This window comes from Falco naumanni, chromosome 11 (assembly GCF_017639655.2).
Source record: "Falco naumanni isolate bFalNau1 chromosome 11, bFalNau1.pat, whole genome shotgun sequence".
Classification (NCBI taxonomy): Eukaryota; Metazoa; Chordata; class Aves; order Falconiformes; family Falconidae; genus Falco; species Falco naumanni.
The window spans coordinates 31,251,350-31,271,965 of NC_054064.1; the positions used below are offsets into that span (position 1 = coordinate 31,251,350).

The window sequence follows — 20,616 nt, forward strand, 5'->3', positions numbered from 1 at the left end:
TGAAAAGTACGGTCATTCACACACAGGGAGGTAAGCTGCAGAATGAAGGTTTGTTGGTAGAAAATGGGATTTATCGTGATGTCTGAAGGGTATTTCTACCTTGAGAGGCAGCTGGTTTCCCTGCGGGCAGATGGCCACAGGGTCCAGGCCAGACTGCATCTTGACCATGCTCCAGTGTGATGATTACAACTGACCGAACTCAGAGTTTGGCCACTATGAGAATATTAAACACCCCAGAACGTTTTCTAAAGATTATTAGATTACTGTAGCACCCAGCTCAACATCTCATCACTGAGCTTGGAAAACTGGGAAGCAGGAATCAATAGCTTTAAAATAAAGGCGGCAGTGAAAAGTGCTCTCTAAGAATGAGGCGCTAAGCTGTTAAAACCGGACCATGACAAGACATCCTGGAGCCCACCTAATGTACAAGGAAATCGTAAAATGTACCAAATCCAAGCTCAGTTCTGGATCCTGATTTTACAAATTTGCATTTAATCAATAAAATCACTGCCTACAAATACTTCAAGACCTTCTAGTTCTCAAAATTTGGTCCGGTACTGAAATTCTGGTGTTTGAGGCACCTCAATTGCTTCCTCATAGAGATGTCATGGGACTGTCCAGAACTACACCCCAAACCACCGCCGTAGAATTCAACCTGAGTTCCCTTTATGCTAAACGTCTCCAAAACAGATGCATGGAAAGCTGTTGGTAGTAATCTTTAGGTTACTTTAGTAAGACAGCTGAGTGTGGGGAAATCTTGGGTACTTGCTGTCAGGTAAATCCCTGCTTTGGGGAGAGGCAGGAGCAAGAGGGGAGCCAGGTTTATCCGAAGGGGCAGGATGAAAGCCTGGTACCTATCTGCTCTGGTCATCTGGTGTTAATCTGCAACCAGGTGTCTGCCAAAGCTCCCAGATTCTTTGGGTATTCTAGAGAGAGCTGAGAGCAATCGTGCATGAAAAAGAAGTCAGCTTTGAAAATGGATCCTGTGCACGTGATACAGCCCAAGCACCCAAAACCCACGGCAAAAGAAACTGCTCGCTTTCCTACAAAAAGGCAGACCTTAGGCCCATGTATAATATGTATTTTAAGAGCTAAACACAGGGACCTGAAAAACAGAAAGGAAGGAGAAAATTGTGCTGACACGTTGAAGTACAAGGGTGACCAAAGCATCTAAAACCTCTTAGGAACGAGTAGCTCTCCTAACAGCCAGCACAACTCCTCTGGCCCATTGTGCCTGCAAGTGGCTGCTGCGAGTTGCAGGACATGGCTCCTCGGTGCATCCTGGTCCAGGGTTCATCCGTGGAGGGAGGATCTTCCTCAATGCATCTGCACTTCATTAGTAGATTGTAGACTGCTAAATGAGCAACAGACCCCAGCAAGAATACGCATTGTCTGAGCTCGACTGATCACACTGCGTGATAAAAGGGAGTGTTAAAAAAACCTGCTGTTCTTCAGTAAACATTGGAAAAGAAGACTGAAGATTAATTCAAACTGCTTGGAAAACTGAAACAAGAGAAACGAGCTGAATATTTCCAAATATGGGCTACCTTACTCCAGTATCAAGCCAGGAGAACCTTGGGGCATGCGAGCCAACCAAGCTGCAACTCCCTGGATAACAAGGCCTTAATTAAAAGCTAAATTGCACATACATAAAAAAACCCACAGGGCTCACTTCAGCCACAGAGGTCATGAAATCACAGGCAATCATATGACAAACATTAATCCAAAAGGGTCCAGGGAACAACTGCTCTGCACACACTCACTCAACACAAGCCACAAAAACACTTCACAAAAATGCCATAATGAGCCTAAGGCTTTTAGTACAAATAAATAAAGCCACAAATAGTAACACCAAAGGAAGAGAGAAAAGGAACCACCAAGGGCTCTGGCCTCCTGTAGCAGGGATTTGTTCAGCGAAAATGCCAAATAAACTGTAAGAGAGTACGTCCAGGGCTCCCCCTGCCCCCCAATGCCTTGCTTCCCTGCTTTGCTCCCGCGACAGCTCCTGCTAATCTGATCTGGAGGAAGAAGTCTTCCCCACTCAAAATCTGGCACTCATTTTACCCTCACGTATAATCAAAACATGCCAACCAGCACTTGAGATGTTTTTCTTTAATACCATTAGGAGCAATAACACACCATGTTCAACATCCCATCTCCAGCTGCTTTGGAGAAAAGCAAAAAACCCCAACTCAGACACCAAACTATGCACAGGGGGTGCAGGGAGAGGAATAATTAGCTGATTTATGTAATTCCTACTTTCAGCTCTGGGTTTTATTCAGCACCCTGTGTTGGATGGTCCTGACTCTGACTGCCTTGAGCGGCAGATCTCCCCACATGTGCCGTGGCACCGAGGACGAGCACAGATGGTCCCGCGTTGCTGTTGGATCCAGGAGGTCACTGCAGGGTGATTTATCTCTCAGAGCACAGCAGACCCTGGGGCTCAGCTGGTGTAATTTGGGGGCAACCCAGCTACTGCCATGGACATCTGCTGAGGATCTGCTTCTCTGTTTCTGCATTATTTTTGCTCTTAAAGACCAGCAGCTTGCAAGAACAGCAGCAAGAAAACCTATCAGAGAACATTTATATAGGGCGAACCAGGTGCTTTGTCCCCGTTGGTGTGCACTGCCTTTCGATGAGAAGTGACATCCCCATGTTGGCAGTGCTGACCTACAGCACGTTGTGATACACAGCCTACCCTCACTGAACCTAGACCGCTCATTTTCACTCAAGAACACCGTTTAATGAAAGTTCTTTGCCTTTTCATTTCAGTTGCAGGCTTGCAAGACCTTTTCATTTGGAAGAAATGCCAACCCAAAACTCAGCGTGGTGCTTGGAGGTGGTGGGGTTGCCCACAGCAGGGCTCCTCTTAGAAGTTTCCTTGTGCCTCCAGGTCCTTTGCCCAAGTTAAATATGGCTTTCCCTGATGGCTTAGCGCATCTCCCAGGTGTGACAAGCTCTTACACCAGGGGAGAGGCAGAGAAGGAGTCTCATGGGAATGAGCAGTCCTGAGCAGCTCCACGTACAACTTCTGTCTGTCTGTAGGAGGGGACGTGTCAGGATTGCACACAGGGAAAAAACCCATAATCAGAATTTGCCAAAAATTCCTGAGCTTCACTGGGTGGAAGGCCAGAGCCTTGCCGAGAGCAGGAAATGAGCATGCGGATGTACTCTTGAAATAAACAATGTCCTCTCAAATAGCCCACGAAACAATATAATTAAACACAGTCTGCAGCGGAAAAACACTTGGGACAATGCTTCCCAAGCCTCCCCGCTTCACCCACCACCATGTGCACGTGGTGGATGTGGGGTTTTTGTTCTGCTTACTGAGGTAGGAAGAAAGCAGCCCCAGCAGCATCGCTGTTAGGGCCAGATCCGGCGGCAGCACCAAGCACTACAGCTGGATTTTCCTCTGAGGATCCAACCGGCGGGGATGCGGTCACACAGCTGTAAGTGAAGAAGCTGTAGCTATAAATGAGTGTTGTTCTCCATCTCCTGACGTCAAGGGAAGCTTTGCTGGTGAGCCCTGCCAAGCGCCGGGAGAAGCTCTGCCACCCCACGCAGCCCCCACGCACCCAACGTGAGATCGCAGCCATCTCCCAGCTGGGTGCTGGCACGCCTCCGCCCCCCGGCCCCGAGCTGCCATTCTGGGGGGATGCTGCCAAAAGCCGTTTGCCCAAAAAGCCACTTTCCATCACCGGCACCTCATGCCGCACCCTGAATAGATGGAGGGGGTGGTGGTGTGTGTCCAGGACACCCCAGGGCAGGGGTGTTGTCAGCTGTCCCGACGCACAGCAGCGTGATGGAGGAAAACCACCTCACCACCAGCTTTACCTCTCGTGCTTTTCAATCAATATCTGGTTTTGAGCTGCTGCTGCTCTTTATTTCTATTACGCTTAGGAGATATGACACTGCATCTCTCCCTCTCACAGAGAGGGAGAAAAGATCTTTGTGCCTCTTCCAGGGGGAAAAAAAGTATAAATCTTATAGGTATTTCCTTCTCCAAATAGCCAGGACTGAGCTGGAGAAGAGGTGACTCCAGGAGAAGCAGGTAAACATCCTGCAGCTGAGACGCAGGATTCAAAAAGGCCATTCCCAGCATATCCTTAAACAAACCCACAAGAGAAGCCAAAGCCGCCCCAAACTTTCCCCTTCAGCCTGTAATTTTCAGACAACAAACCAATCCTTTCACTTTTCTAAAGGAGCGAAGAGAAAGGCAGAGAACTGGAAAAACCCTTTATAGAAATATCAGCTGTTCCTCCTCATTCCCACCCCCAGTTCTGTTTTTTGACAAGTTAAAGTGAGGCCATAACTTATTCTGCTTTGTTCGACAGGGCTAATCACACGTGACTCTAATCACTCATGATGTTTTATTGATTTTAAGCACATTTAATCAGAAATTGGCTCTGAGTTAGATTCCTGCTAATTACTGAGAAGCAGCATTTTGAATGACTTCACAATTGGACTGCAGATTAGAATGGACAATATGTACTAAAATAATGATTCATGCATTCAGCTCCCTGGATTTATTTTGTTTATATTGGATTTTTTAATCTTTAAAGACATAATTCTGCATATGGGCAAGCAGCATTAAAAACCTTTAACAAAATGGGTTTAATTTAACAGGCTGCGCTTTAGCTGGAGACGGGATATGTGGGCAACAGTTTATTGCCTGCAAATATAATTCTTTCTCTGAAGGTCACTGGAGGTGCCTTGCCTATGGTGACACCATGCACGGGTGGCCATGGTGCTGCCAGGAGGTGGGAGACCACTGCATGGGGCCCCTTCAGCATCCCCAGTCTGCCCATAGCTCATGGGTGAGAATACAGATGGGCACTTGGGTGTGCTGTGCTTGCAGTGTCAGGCCCCTATACTGAACCTGTGGGTTCTTCTGCCCTGAAGTAAAGGCAAGCTTTTAAGATGCGGTCTCTGTGCTGTCCTTATTCCCAGTCCCAAACCCTCCTGGAAATGCAAATGGGTTGTTAAGGTAAGGGGACCCCAGCTCCGAGAGGTGCCACGGTGAGTAGAACCACCCCAGCTTGAATTCAGCCGCCACCAACCACGTTACCACTCCTGAACAAATCTTTCAGCCACAAAGGGTTAAAGAGTTTATATTTCCATATTTCTTGACCTAAAAAATCCTTTCTCACTGAAAATTATTACTGATAACAGCCTGGTAACGGATTTTTATTTTCCAATAGCCACGGGTGTCAGTTTTCCATCACCTCCTAGGCTGCACATCCATGGCAAAGTGACTGCAAATACACCATGGACATTGTCCATGCCCAGAAGCAGCTGGGGCCAAGCACGGACCATTTCTCAGCTCTGCAAAACTTCCGCCACCTCCTGAAAATACTGATCTATGAGCAACAGGGAAGTCAGAGGCTGGCAGAGGGGCCAGGCTAGAGACTACCAGCTATTTGAACTGGTAGGAAACTTTCCTTCTAAATGAAAACAGAAACTTTCCATTTCCATCTATGCTATTTTGTTTTTGTTGGAAAACAAGAAGCCACATCGGGGAAGTCTCCCACAGTTTTCAGCTAAAATTTTTCAAGTTTGGAGTTATAAAGTCACAATTTTCCATGTAAAAAAGGAATCTTTTTTTTTTTTTCCCCCCCAACACAGCTCTACAAGGAATACTTACAGCAATCTTGCCAGCCAGTTACTTCCATACAAAAACAAGCTCAAATTCAGAATGATGCACAGAATACTCTGCAATAATCGGTCTAAAAAGCAACAGCTCTCATGTCTCCCATTCTGCTCCCACTCCTTTCTGCAGGTCCATGACACTACGATTCAGAGAGTGGAACTTGTTCAAAAATTATGTGAAACCTCAGTTTCACAGAAAGCTGGGAAATTGACCCCAGAATTACCACTGGCCTCCCAAGGAACCAGCCTGCAAATCTGTACTAATCCATGTATCTTTGAGAAGTGGTGATGTTCAGTCTTTAAGTACTGTTGCATTCCTTAGATGTAATATAGCAAGACTCTACCCTTCATATAGGACTGAAGTAATAGTACATACAACGTGTAATTCTGACTCCTTCATGCTTCCCCACATCCCCACAACCCTCCCCATTCCCCACTGTGCCATTTCATTATCACTGCAGAACAGGATGGAGAGGCGAAGGGAGCTCTCACCTTGCTATAACTCGGCAGGTTATAAAAAGGAAACATCTCTTTGCGCTGGGCTCCTGTAATATTTTTTAAATTTCATTCTTTCCTTCTTTTTCAATTTGCTCATTCATTCTTTCCTTCTTTTTTTCTTTTGGTTGTCTTTCATTCTTTCTTTCCTTTGCATAAAAATACAGATTTAAAATATGTTCTGCAAAAGCAAGAGTGCCTGCCTTAACCAATGTTTCTTGACACGTCACTGTCTGCAACGGCACTGAGTGTTGCAAAGGTGGTGTGTGGGGATGTGGTCAGACCATGTCCCAGCCATGCAACTTCATACCTCTCAAAACTGAGTGAAGCCCTGAGAAATACTTCACTTCTTTCTGAGAAGTCAAGGTCATTTTTTCTATTTTCAGTTCCTCCCTATATCCCTTCTAAATTGGCTTCAAGGTCTTTAGCAGGTCTTCAGAAGACAAAGAGCTAGACAGGTGCAATGTAGGTAACACCAGTTCGCCTTGCATTGAGAAGAGCTGCAGAGAGGAAGCCACTGGGTCCCAGGATGCCCAGTCTCAACGTACCAGTTTCAGAGGCCCCATGGAGGTCCATGGCCTGAGCTCTGGCTTGTTTGTCCTGACACTGCTGCTATGCCTATGCCTAACGCAATGCTTCCCGGGAAGCAGGACATGGATAACAGGGGGAAAGACATCTCTGATCTGATACTCAGTGGGTCATGACTCACCTACAGGGATGATGGAGTTCTGGTGTACTGCGATGGCAAAACCAGGACAGGGCATGTTAAGATCCAAGCACCCGCTGAAGGCACTCACCGCCCTCCACCGTCTTCAGAGACAATGCTTGGAAAATAGCCTCTCTGAGCTGCAGTCAGTCATCAGGACTAGCCCTAGGAGAACTCCAACAGAAGAGTGATGTCTCTACACCTCCCTAGCATATCATCCATATCCCCCCAGGGAAGGCATAGCAGAAAGCCCTGAAGTAGGAACCAGCTCTGGTGTTAACGCATTGAAGTACACATCTGTCCTCAATATACCAGGACAAACCTTCCCCGATGTGAGCTGAGGTTTGCAAAGGAAGGCCACCTACCAATACAGCTAGAAGATATATGAGGAACAGAGGATTGATCCTCTGAAACATTTTTTCTTCTGAAAACTATGCAAAGGGCATTCTGCACCAACTATAAAACTCACCGTGTCCAGTATTATCGGAGGTAGGTGTCCAAAGCCCTGAGGCACGTTGCTTTAGTAGTTTTCTGAATGGACATGAATGACACAAAAGCAAATCTGCATTCTTCCACTCACTGGTTGACTCCAACTTCAGAGTCTTCAGTGAAAAGTACAGGCTTGAAATTATTCTGAAGTTACAGCACCTACAAGACTTTTACCAGATGGAAACCTGAAAAAAGATTACTTCTCAGATGCATTGCTCATTTGTTCAGAGTAATTAGTAGATGTAAAACCAAAAATAGACCCTTTTCCTTTGATCCTCTCCAGTTGGATTCTATGCATGACGACCCAGAGCACATGTCTTGATATTCTGCACTGAAATTGCTGCAGTTTTCATTCAAAACCCGACCAGCGTTTCACTTCTCACCTACGAAAATGCAAATGAAGATAAGCCCTGTCAAAGAACACCGGTGAGCATCAACCTGTTCCGATCCCTCACATTTTGCATTCTCCTGGGGGAAAGAAATCACATGCAGGCTCACTTAGAAAAGTGTCCCGATGATGAGCCTGTGCTGTTCTCCTCTGTTTAATCATCTATTAAGAATCCACCCTGAGGTGAGCAGCTAAGGTCCTTGCAGTCTCCTGAAGTCAATGGCAGCCCTTTCTCTGACACCACTAGCTTTGGGATTAGCCCTTTATAGATAACCTAGGGCAAAGGGTGAGGAAGAAGAGTGGTTTCCAGGAAATGCAGATGAAAAGCGGAGCAGATGGGGTCAGGGCAGTTTGGCAGCAGGTGGCCATGTATGTGCAAGAGCCGAGGGGAGAGCAGGTAGCAGGAACTCGAGGGTTGAGGGGATGGGCTGTCAGGAATACTCAATGCTACCAAAGCAACCCAAGGGACACAGGCTCCTGTCTCTCAGTTGATGGCTCTAGAAAAAGAGGCAATCCTCCTTCACTGCAAAGCTGGCTAAGCACACACAAGCTGCCCATCCTGCTCAAACACTCCTGAGTGAAAGCTGCCTCCTTCCCCTCTGAGCAGCTCCACCAGCTTGATGTGGGCACCTACCTCCCAGGGAGGTGCTGGGAGGTGGGAGCCAGCAGCTGAAGCTTTCTCTGCAGGTTTTCTGGCAAGGCTAAATTAAAGGAAGGCTGCATGAACCCATTTCCCATCAATGCCTGGGAAGACTTGCCTTCCTTGGGTGGCTTTGCTCCCCTTCAGTGGGTAATATGGTACCAAAAACTGGACTGGCTACATGGCCAGGACTGAAGCAGAGAACAGGAAAGCTGGGACTCACATGGCTGTACAATTCTCTTGGCTTGTAGCAAAGCTTCAGCACAAAACCACAGCCCCGAGTACCACCAGCAGCAAGTATTTCAGCTCCCCCAGCAGCGGGCGTGCTGAGGCCAGCCAGATCACAGCAGAGCTGCTCGCAGCAGTCCGACCGGTGGGGGCATGGCCGTGTTTCCAGCTGTACGTTTAACAAGCCTCAGTTTTTATGCTGAGCATTAGCACTGATATCCTGCATTAGAGATTAGGGTAATACTGTACATTATTCCCAGAAAGGGATTAATTAAATTTCAACATTGCTGAGAGGCAACTGGTGTAAAGGAAGCCATTCATGTCTCATTTGTGTCTGAACTTGTTCCATGGTGGAGTGAAACGTAAGCTGGAACCTGCCTCTTGAAATGCTTTACAATGCCTAATAATATAGATTAGCTACCTCCAAAGGTGCTGTGTGCCAAACACTACTCCTTCCTCCCCAGGTCCTGCTGCAGGCCGTCCTCCCTGCACCCACAGATCGCTGCCATTACCAAAACAGTGTTTGCTCTGCCCTAAGAGTAGTCCCAAATGCAACAGTAACGTCCCACCCAGCAGCCTGCCCAAAGGGCCTCTGCACTGCCTTGTTCCTGACGTTCCTTGGGCTGGAGGGAAGCAGCACGAAGCGCATGGCATGGTGCTGGGAGCAAAGCAAAACCCTGTTTGAGGCTTAGCAGGGTGAGGGGAGACAATGGGGGGGACAGCACCCTGTGTTTTCCTCCAACTGGTTGTAAACAGGGGGTGTGGAGGGTACCCAGCAGGGGTGAGGATGGGGCAGCAGAGCTGATATGCCCTGGAGATGTGCAGCAGAAGGCCACTGGCCAGCATCTTCAGGGTGATTTTTCGTGGGAAAATGGGGCAGCTGTCAGCAGAAAGTGCCAAAGCTGGCTTCACTAGGATTCTTCACCAGCAAAACTGCTTAGTGATTTACACATTGTCCTTCCGTGTTCATAGTGCTCATGGTCGTATGCACATGGCTATGGAGAGACCTGGGGAGCTGTGCCGTTCACCACAACATGTCATTTTCCATGGTTTCTTGGCTTTTTCTGGGGCAGCTCAAACAGCTGGGGCTGCCCATTGCTGCTCACTTCGCTTTCTCAAAATCTGCTGTTTCTTGTTTGAGCTTGTTTAAACTCACTTTCTTCCTGTTCACTTTTATTCTGCTTTTCGTCATCAAAGTCCTGATTGGGCCGATGAGGGCTTTTGAGACCTGGAGGGTTTCCATGGGTCTGGCTTGTATTAGAGGGGGGCAATTTCCCAACCTCCGGCTGAGTTTCAACATTCCTGCTTTCCTTGCCTTGCTGAGGAAAACCAGGGGCACACATGCAGCCTCCTGGAAAGACTTACTACATTTCCAGCAGGATGAAACCATGGTGAGGAAATTTTGACCTGAGCAACAGAGCGGGCTGGACTGGAGAGCTGTTGCTGGCATGCTTGGAGTTGAGATTTTCAGCCTGATGATCATTTCTGCAACTCATCTCCACAGCGGGTTGGAGTGCTTCACCCCCTGCACGCTGCTTCACCAGCCAGAAAAGGTGCTGCGACTGCAAGACTGGGGCTGTTGTGCGTCCCTCTGGTCTGGGGCAGCTCACGCAGCCCCAGGGAGCCCGGCTCCAGGGCAGAGGGTTCAGTCCAGGGGATGCAGAGAGCACCCAGTGCAGATGGGGAGCTCTGGGCTTGCAGCCCTGCAACCATTCCTCCTCGAAACCACAACCCCACACTCACAACAATCCCCTCTTGCAATCACAGCCCCATGCTTGCAACCTTGTGGCAACTCCTCCATGCAATCACAGCCCCGTGCCTGCAACCTCACAACCATCCCTCCTTGCACCCACAGCCCCCTGCTCACCTCCTTGCACAGAGGGGCTCTTGCACAGCCCTGCCTCACTAAGCTGATTTAAGGCCTGGAGGTTTTTTTACCTGGTGATGACCACTGCTGGGACATGTTAAAATTAATTTGAGAGCTCAGGTTTTGACAGCCTTTTATAAACTTTAGGTGCGAGGCACGTCCATGTGACTAAATTTCATTGTAGTCTTCACAAATCCCACACCTTTGTGTAAACAGAAACAGTAGTATAGGCTGAAGTAAGTGACCATTTCCAAACCATTACCAGTGCCAAATTACAATGTAAAAAACTTCATAAATCTGGTTTTTGCCCTTCATAGTTTCAGTGCAGCTCAAACTAATTAAAGAAGTAAAAAGATGTGAAAGAAAGAAAATGTGTCTATTGCATAGACATAAGCATGCTGTATATCATCCTCTAAATAACAGCCCTGGTGTCTTGAATCATTTGGATCAGAGTTTGCTCTTGGTCCTTCCCATGTATATACCTTTCTTTGCATTTGCAAAGACAAAATCCATTGGACAATGTTCTTCAGCACTCCCAAGTCCATGTAACGCAGGAGAGTGAGTAACATGGCCGTGGACGAGAGCCCACACGCGGACAGCAATGTGAAAGGCAGCGCTGAGCCCCACGAGTGCACAAATTGTAATTGAACTCCCCGCATCTCTCCCTCCCCACCTTCACTGTTAAGGGCCCGGCTATGCAATAGTAATTGCAATTACCTGTGCACCTCATGTCCAGTGGATATTACCTTCTAATAGGTGTCATCGTGCAATTAAACACCGGCAGTGTAAGGCAGGCATTCTGCAGCACCAGCAATTTTTGCAGAAAACCACGAGATGGCGATGCAATAGAAATTTCCATGGAGAGAAAAAGCGCTTTGGGGTTACAGAGGAAGACGCGAACACCCCGGCTGCTGAGCCCCCAGCCAGAAAGCACAAAGCACAGAGGTGCGGAAGCTTTACGTTATTTTCCTTCTGTTTTTTTTTGGTATGCATATGCGGTTCTGCATTTATTGTTTAAATAAATGTATTTTATGTATTAAAGATCCAAAGCATAACACAGTTTGCATTTTTAAAAAATATTATTACCTGCCTTGAAATCTCGTGTTAGAGCAGCAGCTTGATCCTGCCATGACCAAGCAAGTCTGCACGAAGAGGTGGTAAACTGCAGCCCTTCCAGGTTTGCTGCACAACAGTCATTTAAAAAAATATCTTCCCCTTCTCTAGCAGAATGCTTCATTTCCCAAGAGGTATGTCCATCATTGATAGTCGTGCTGAAAGAAGTTTTGACACAAAGTGAAAAATTAATTAAGATTTTTAATTAAAATACAGAGAGGCATGGAAAATGGAGAACAGGCTGATGCAGTGCATGTAGTTGCAATCCCTTTACCCTCTGAGCTCACCCCTTCCCCCGGGATGGTGTGACTGGGATGTGTAAGGTGGGATGAATAAGTGTGACTTGAATGTACAAGCTGGATATCAAGAGGGATCTGAATATTACTACTTCAAAGCCCCCTGCTTTATCACCTTACTTTTGCTTATAGTCTTCCCCCCTTAATGGAAACCAATATCCATAGGCAGAGGTGCAGTCCTCTTTTATTTAATAAATGCATATTGAATGTTGCTATGCACAGGCTTCGGGGTTTGGGGTTTTGCATGGCACTATCCCATCTGGAGGGACTCAGTGGGGTTGTACCTGCTCCCCTGCAACCCCAAACTGAGTGGCTGATGGTCTGCCTAGCTCTGCTCTCAGAGATGCTCTCAGGAAACCGCAGCAGATGGGACAGGGGCTTGGAAACCTCCTTCCCACCCGTGCCCCGGTGCATCGAGGCACCGTGGTCATTCCTGTGGGTATCCTCAGCACCGAAGAGTAACGTTAACAGTTTTATACATGGAGAATAAAACAAACAAGTACTGAACTGTTTTAAAATGCTTGCGAAGCAAAAGACTAGACCTATGTGCAACATTTCCATACTCCCTCTAAAAACCCTCAGTGAATGAATACTCCAACCCTAAAGCCATCAACCAATGGTGGGATCTTTTATGTGACCTTTTAGCATAATCCCAATAAAAATTGCCTGCCTCTTCTCTGGGTCTCTGCTCCCCTCCAGCTCCCGCAGTGCAGGGCATGGCTCCCAATGATACCATGGCAAAGGCAGTGGGCACATGCTGCCAGCTTTTCCATTTCACCCTGTTTTCCCCCCAAATCGACCCTTACCTGTTCATGGAGTGACATCCACTTCCCACTGAGCCCTTTGGCACTACGCAGGGGCAGGGCGACAGCTTTCCCCTTCTCTCTCCAGGGGAGCAATATTTCTACTGCCAACCCCAAATCTGGGGACCCGTTGAGCTGAATGAGGATAAAGCACCAAATCTTGAGCCCACAATTCAATTTAGGATTTGCACAAATGCAGCTTCAAAGTGCCCTCGTGAAAATTTGCCCTGCAAATTAAAAGTCCCCTTTGCAAATCTGCCCTTTAGGTTCCTGCTTGAAAAGAAGATGGGAGACAGTTTGAGAAGATTAATTTTTCCTCTAGTTTATATATAACTTGCTAAGCTTTTTATTTTTTTAAATGAGCTTACTATGTCCAATTTAAGTCAAAATTTAATGATCCCTGCAGTAATTCATTTAAGGATACAGCTTCAATAAACGCCGTAGCATAAGTCAGGGAATAACTGTCCTTGTCCACAGCACAATGATTAATCAACTTTATTAAAATCAGGATTGGCTGAGGAGATTTGCATAATATAAGAAGACTCAGAGCCTTCTCCAGGACTAAAATGGACCCGAGACCAAAACCTGGGGCTTTCCTCCCCACTTTCCCAGGCCCCTTGGCTCTACGTACCTTGGGAACGTCCAAGTCCCAAGCGACTGGTTCGGCTCACATGTGGAGGTGGATGGTATGATAATGGTCCTAAAAAGGGTTAAAAAAGACCAGCAGTCTTTAGCACAGAGAAGCAGGTTGCAATGCACACTGGGCAGGAAGGGGATGCAGGAAACATCCTATTTCTGGCAATTTAAGAGGTGTTTCTCAACGCTTGGGTGTAGGGATGCTTTCTGGGTGAGGCATTAATCAGTTCAACCACCTGGAGTTATTTTACATTATTTTATGTTATTTTATATTATTTTATGTCCTCATCCCCCCTGAAGTTGGGCAGGGCCCTGGATGCCTGCTCTGCTTAGTGAGCGACCCATGCTGATGCTCCAAGCGGCTTAGCCCCCTTGGCAGGTCAGGGAAAGCAAGAGCAGCCTGAGCTGCTTGGGGCAGCTCTGCGCTCCTGGCTACGGAGAGTAGCACCCCAGCTTGGCCCGGGCCATGGTGCCAGCATGGCCCCCTGTTACCAGGCTGCCAAGTTGAGTGGACCAAGTCCTTGCGGATCCCACATCACCACTGCTATGACCCTATATGTAATGCTGGCCAACCATGAGGGACCAATTAGATTTCTGGATCCAATTAACAGCAGCTGTGATTTGTGTGCATCCCTCCATACATATGGCTACACTGAACTTTCCCTCGGTTTCAAATGTCCCCGTATAGTGCAGGCGAAACGAGAGGAAGGACCATTTGTCTCGTTTTTTTCGAGAGCCTTTATTATGATGGACGAGGAACCTTTTACATCATTCACCAACTTGCAAACAAATTAGCTACCTTCATCACCTTCCCCTGATAGTGGAGCTGGCAAGCGATGGCCCGATGAGCTGTCAGGGAGCGGGTAATGGGTGTGTGGGGGGGTGCAAGTGTTTCATTGGACATGATCAACTAAGTTTGCTGGAAATAAAATATAAGTGAAGTCAGACGCTGAGGGCTTAAGTGTCCATGCATTAACCAAGATGGTTTCCATCTCGTGGAGCAATTTGGGCTCCGGCCATTTAGGGCGGGACAGGAACTGTTACTCATTTTAATGGATGCTGGGCATCCAAATCCCTTTGGTGGGATTGAAAAATCTCATCCCTAATTTCTATGTGCCTCAGTCCCTCACATGCAGCCAACTCTCACAGGGCGCTCCAGGAAGCCTGATAAAAGCGTTACTGATATTACCCGTAAAGATCTTCAATTTCCTTGAAGAGATGAGAGTAGGAAGAAGAGAAAGAAAGGTCCAGGCCTGTTGACAACATGACAGGCAGATGAATAAAGCTGGCTCCTTCTTCCCCATCAGTGGTTTCAGCCCAGAAATAGAAGAACCCATCAATTGCAGCCCATCAGAAGCCGTGCTCAGGACCGTGCATGCAATGAGACCGCAGCACTGATGGCAGCAGAAGGGGACAATGCAGATTAGTGCAGGTCCTGCCGCTAACGATTCTGGTGAGGGCAGTCATGCTGTGAGCACCGGGCAGCAAGGCTGTGATAAATGACCGGGAGTTAATGGCAAGGTGTTCTGCAGCATTGCCCAAGGGGTCAGCCCCTTCCTCCTCCACCCACAGGGCTTTTAACAGCAGGTCACCGTTCTTGGCAGGAGGTGTCGATAATGGAGTGGATCACTAGCTCCAGCGCAAAGGGGGAAGATAAAACCACTTTACAGAATGCTTTAAAGAAGAAGCCATCTAGCTGGAAAGCATCTGTCAAAAAATAAGGCAGTGCTGGAGGAGAGAGCCCTGTACACATGCGTAGCCTTGACAAAATTGCTCAGGGTAGGGGCACTAGAAATGAGGCCCTGAATCATTTTATTGCACAGTAAACAACTCAGTGTCTCCGTTACCGGCAACATTTGGAAATGAGCCTTTTCTACACGGCAGACTTTCAGCAGCCAGCTCCTGGGGGCAAGCATGGGGAGGTCTTGTAAGTAAATTATGAGAGCAGGAAAGGGGCTGAAGGTTGCATGACATTGCCCCAGATCAGTGTCTGGGGGGAAAAAAAATAAAAATGTTTCTGCCTATTTGGCTGAAAAGCAACAGGGACAGACCTGGTGATGGCAGTTCCCCATCCTTCCTCTTACTGGTGTCTCAGCCTGCGTTTCCTTGGTGGGGAGAAAGTAAATTTGGGAAAAGTTATTTGTAGAGAGGAAGGATAAACTGGGCGATGTTTTTCATGGAAGTGGAAAATTCAGCGGAATTAAACTCAATCCTTGGAAGAAGACAAACGTTTGAAAACCCAGCCCAAATACTGAAGTTACAGTAGCTGACCCACAGAGAGGAAGAATCATTTTGTGGTTAAGGCACTTCACTATGATCTGAAAAATCTGGGTTTAATTCCATTAGCCACAACCTCCCTGCATGCTCTTGGACAAATAATTTAATATCTTTTTGCCGAGCTTACTCTATAAAATGAGGGTGACAGCTCTTCCTTTTCAAACAGACAGTCCTTACCATGAAGACTTTGCAGTCACGACTAGGTGGATTGAAGCAACAAGTTTCATGAGCGCATCACCTTGATAACGATGCCAGCGTTTTATTCTCTTCCATGGAAGAAGCTGAATTCCCTGCTTGAAAGCAGAATATTATATCCACAATCCACTCTTCTTCGTGGGTCAGGATTTGAAACTAATTTCTGTATTAAAAAAGATGAATCACTGCACAAAAACAGCTTAATTAGCTTTGTAGACAGCCAGTGCGAGTACAGAATACCCCAAGCGAGGGTCCTCTCCAGCCAAATACCGTCCTTTAGGGAACTTGGCATTCCTTCCAGGCTGTGTGTCAAGGAGACTGAGCAACTTTACATCAACACAACATGGATTTTCCTTCTACCAAACTACTCTGCAATCTGTAATTTTTAACCTCACAAGTTTGAGATTGTACCTTAACATTTGCAGGAAGCAGATGGCTTCTGCATACTGCCAACCTGTTGTTACAAAAGCATCTTCCAAGAATTGTTTTCTACCCACAGTCGCTAACCATAATTAACCTTTCACATGATTTAATAAACAGGAAAAAATATTTGCCATCTCATATTAATAAAGAGAGCTCTTCAGGACATCCCCCCTCCCCCTCACCCCACCCCTTCTAGAACATAGAAGCTGCGGTAATTTTTTTGTGTACCTATTTTATCGCCTTTCAAACTATTTAGGGATGCAGCTTACCTAGGCAGATTAAAGCTGTGAAGGACAGCATAATAATGGATACACAGAGCACCTTCTGGCACAGCAAAAAAATGACCTCTTATTTGAGGAAGAAACAGCAAGACCGAGTGAGAAGAGTGACTGCTAAGCCTGGGGCAGAGATGGAGAGCAGAGCTCACTGACAGCCCCAGTGATACCAAGGCAGCCAGCTACATTTTACACCTTTCCCACACTCATAATTTTAATGCCTCTCAGAGTTTTAAGTGATAATAATACAGTCCTGTAGTGCTTCAACCTTTTTTATATTCAGAAACTTTACTGACTGGTGATTTTTGGATGTAGAGTTTTCTCTCTATACACACCACAGTGACAGATACCTCCAAAGTGCCTAGGAGAGAGCTAAGTGCAAAGTGGTATTATTACCATGATTTCACTAATGAACAAAAATGAAGATGTTGGCTAAGACTTTCCCCCATATTATGGGGGAAATTAAATGACAGACATAAGTAAAGAGTTGGCATGGGGGAACAAAGTACGTCTCTCAGTTCCTGATGGGTAGTTGCTTTGGCTTAGGACATCAAAGGCTTTCTGAAGAGCTGAAACTATAAAGGAAATATTCTCTTGGCTTAACCGATTTCCATAATGGGGATTAGGGAACAATCTCCCTGCTAGGACAGGAGGACTTCTTTTTTAATTAATGTTTCTCGTGACTGTTGAGTGCTCATCATCCATTAGTATGATAATGCACCCTTGAAATTACAAATACAATTATGGTGATAACTGCTCGGCTATAGAAAAATAAAATAAAATCATATACATACGAAGACTGAGCTGCAGCCCAGGAATCGATTCCAGGAAACATCCCCAGGTTTTCTGTTTTGTCTCTGGTGTTGCTGGTACGGTGGAGTTCACCGAATGGCGTTTTGTCCCCGTTTGCTATCGATATGCTGCCAAGATTAAAATGGATCAGCTTGAATTAAGATGGATACACATCAAATTAATGCAAGCCTAAGGAGACTGACTTTGCAGCTGAAAACCAAAAATGGACAAATAATTCAAATAAAAAAAAGGTTTTGTTTTCTGAGGCTAGGAATTAAACAAGCAAACCCAAAGATCTCAGAGAGTCAAGTCTTTCTTTTTTACTAAGGATAAAAACTCTGTATTTACAAATATAATATGCACCTGGAATCCACCAAGCAGTTGCAGTGTTTTCTCTGAATCCTGTTACCATCTCAGATGACTGATATATTTGCTTGCCCAGAATACAGCAGAAAACCACCATTCTCTTAAAGCTTCCATTTCTTTCATCATTTCCAGTAATTAATTCTGCAGTTATAGCAGATTATGGGTACACCCCTTCCTCTGCTTCCTTTTGTGATAAATTTGTTCTAGTCTTGGATTAGAGAATTTTTTTTTTACTGTTCTTAGATTTTTCTCTAGATTAGAACAGATTTTTTCAAACGTATTCCTATTTAAAAGAAAAATCATCATTATTTTCCTCCAGAGGCTGTCATCACAGTATGCACATTGTGATATCAACAAAAGTTTAAAAAATGTGCATGTGGCTTTCACTTTTGTAGATCTCAGCGAGATACAGGGTAGAAGAAACACGGGATCAGCAATCTTTTAGATGATATTTTATCTTTTTGCATGGTACCTTAAGATGCCCTCTCCAGCTCTGAAGATTCAGAAGTTCAGTGTTGCTGTTGTCCTCGGAGAGCACTTTACTTTATTAAGCCCCAAGCCCAGTTTACAAAGTCTGACCAATTGAATTTAATTTTATTTTTTTTCCTTTATTTTCCAGTTCAGTTTAAGAATCAGGCTGAGGTTTACCCTTTGACTTTCTGAATTTCCTTTTCCCTGGCCAGTGTCTCAATTTTATTACTATTTTAATATAAAGGGGTTTTCTTGCTGTTGTTTCTTGTTTTGCCTTTTTGGTTTGTTTAGCTCTTTTCTTTTCTTTTTTTCTTTTTTTTTTTTTTTTTTTTTTTGCTTTTTCCCTACAGGATGGGTTAAACAGTCGCTCTGAGCACTTTTTGGATACATTGGATTCAGCCCAAATCCACGGGACAAACATTTTGCTGCCACAAGAGCCCCGAGGATCTATAATCTGCGGCTCCTTTCACTACCCTGGCAGCCGTTTCAAGTCAGGACGTGTTTGATGGGTTTTTTGGGAGAACACGTTTTCATTCAAGAGATGTTACAGCAAAATTTGAGCAAGGTCTGCGGTGGTCTGTGTCCGAAGGCAACAAAGCCAGCTTTCTCCTCCGGTTTGGGTTTCTTTTCAACACTTACCAACTTTGTCTCACAACACCCTTGAGGAGGCAAATGCGCTTTTTGTTCCTTTATTAACAGGCGAGGGAACTGGGACATTACAATCCCAGTTTTGCAGTGGGAGGCAGCCCTGGGGGGATGCCTCAGCGGGGTGAAGCGCGGGGTTTGGGGGGGATGCTCTGGGTGTCCCTCAGCCCCTGCTCACGTTACCCACCCTAACCTCTTCTCACAAATTTATCCCCCCAAAACTGAGAGTCACAAAGCTTTGGAGTGCTGCTTTGGTGGGAAGGTAGAGGATTTATCTGTTGCTACCACCTTTGCAGAACTATTTTTTGTTACTTCCCAGACTGCACGTGGCCCTGCCATCGCTGCTGCCCCTCACCAGTTTTAAGGCATTTATTTCTACAGTTCCCCGTGGAGGAAATGGACTCTTTTTATCCTGTATTGCAGATGGCAGCTACGAGAGAGGAAGGGTTATGTCACTTGCCCAGGTTCACCCTGGAAGTCTTTCGCAGAGATTTGCACCCTGGTCTCCAACCTCACGCTACAGTTAGTGACCATCGCTCCTGTCCTCCCTGGCTCTGCTTCAACCTCTCTTCTCTCAAAGCAGGGATAACGACCATTGCCATTGTTCGCCATTTTATCATGAATCTCATGGTATTTTATTAATTTTTTTAAAACCTCCCTTTCTTTGAAATGGTTTGAGGCTGTTGGAAACTCCACTTTTATTAAAAGGAAAATTAGGTTACGGACAAAAGGCTGAAGCAGAAAGACTAGAAACTGTAATGCTAACTGAAACAATTCAACATTTTTTAAAAAAGTCTGCTGCTCTGAGGGTCATCTCATGATTTACATGGAGTGACTCATGATTTTCCAGCACAGTTGCTGGGCAGACCTTAAAGATCACTGCCTATGTGGGAATACTAATTTTAAAAAGCATTCGTCTCCTCATCAGATGTTGAGTAGCATAGCGCATTTTCATTTTTCCTGCACATTAGCCAAATTAAATCAAAATAAATATCAATGAAAATATTGCACAGGACATAAAACCCCATCCATTTGTGCTCCATCCATATGCTGCTTTTATGAGACGCTGGGTTTCACTCCTGGCTCCAGCTCTCCACTGCCAGCCTTGAGAGCGCAGCAAGGCGCGGAGTCCCCGATGTGCTTTAGGCATTCATCCCTCAAATACTGCACCCCAGGGCCTGCCTGCATTTTTGTTCTCACCACATCTTCGCCAGGCTTATTTCTGCCTGCCGGCAGTAGCCGTGGCCAGGCTAATGCCTGCCAGCCCAGCTCCAGTCCCTGCCACCGGCTAAGGCTGCACTACCGCTGCGGGATCAGCTGTAAGGTGCATTTCTGCCAGCAAAAAGTACATTTGCTAAAAGGTGCTTTGTTCATTAATTATTTTAGGGTGGTTTGGGCAAAGCAGATACTTACGTGACCGGGAAGTTGTTTCTTAGGGATGCTGGCATGTTCACACCAGGGTCCCTCACTCTACAGCTGCATCAGAGATGCTGCCGTTCCCGGCGTGCGTTCAACCTGCCTGCAAAGCAAAGCACAAAACACCCGCTCAAGAAATCATAAAACAGAACTCAGGATTTAAAACTGCAACCAATTTGCATCGGCTCAGGAGCAAGAACAGTGATTTCTGCTTTTAAAACTGGTGCAGTTTAAGGTCATGTGATTACAGATTGCACATTTTCCCCTCTCATTATTATTTAGCTCCCTCATTTGAATGCTCAGGTTTGAGGGAAGGGGGATTGCTTGGAAATTACAGACGCAGCCAAATTTCTTCCTTCCCCTTTGACAGGGCAGTGCTGATGGTTATTGTTCTTTTCTAGCTGCATTACGCTGTCCTTGATTTTTGTTTCAAGCAGTCTAATGGC

The 20,616-nt window shown here is 46.0% G+C and overlaps 1 long non-coding RNA gene across 1 annotated transcript; it reads right to left on the reverse strand.

Annotated features, from left to right (window-relative positions):
- Nucleotides 1-14,946: 14,946 nt before the first annotated feature.
- Nucleotides 14,947-20,256, reverse strand: LOC121095833. Its single transcript, XR_005830222.1, has 3 exons — nt 20,168-20,256; nt 17,275-17,400; nt 14,947-15,877 (listed from the first exon to the last, which is right to left on the reverse strand). It is a non-coding gene; the product is annotated as an uncharacterized LOC121095833 (long non-coding RNA).
- Nucleotides 20,257-20,616: the final 360 nt, after the last annotated feature.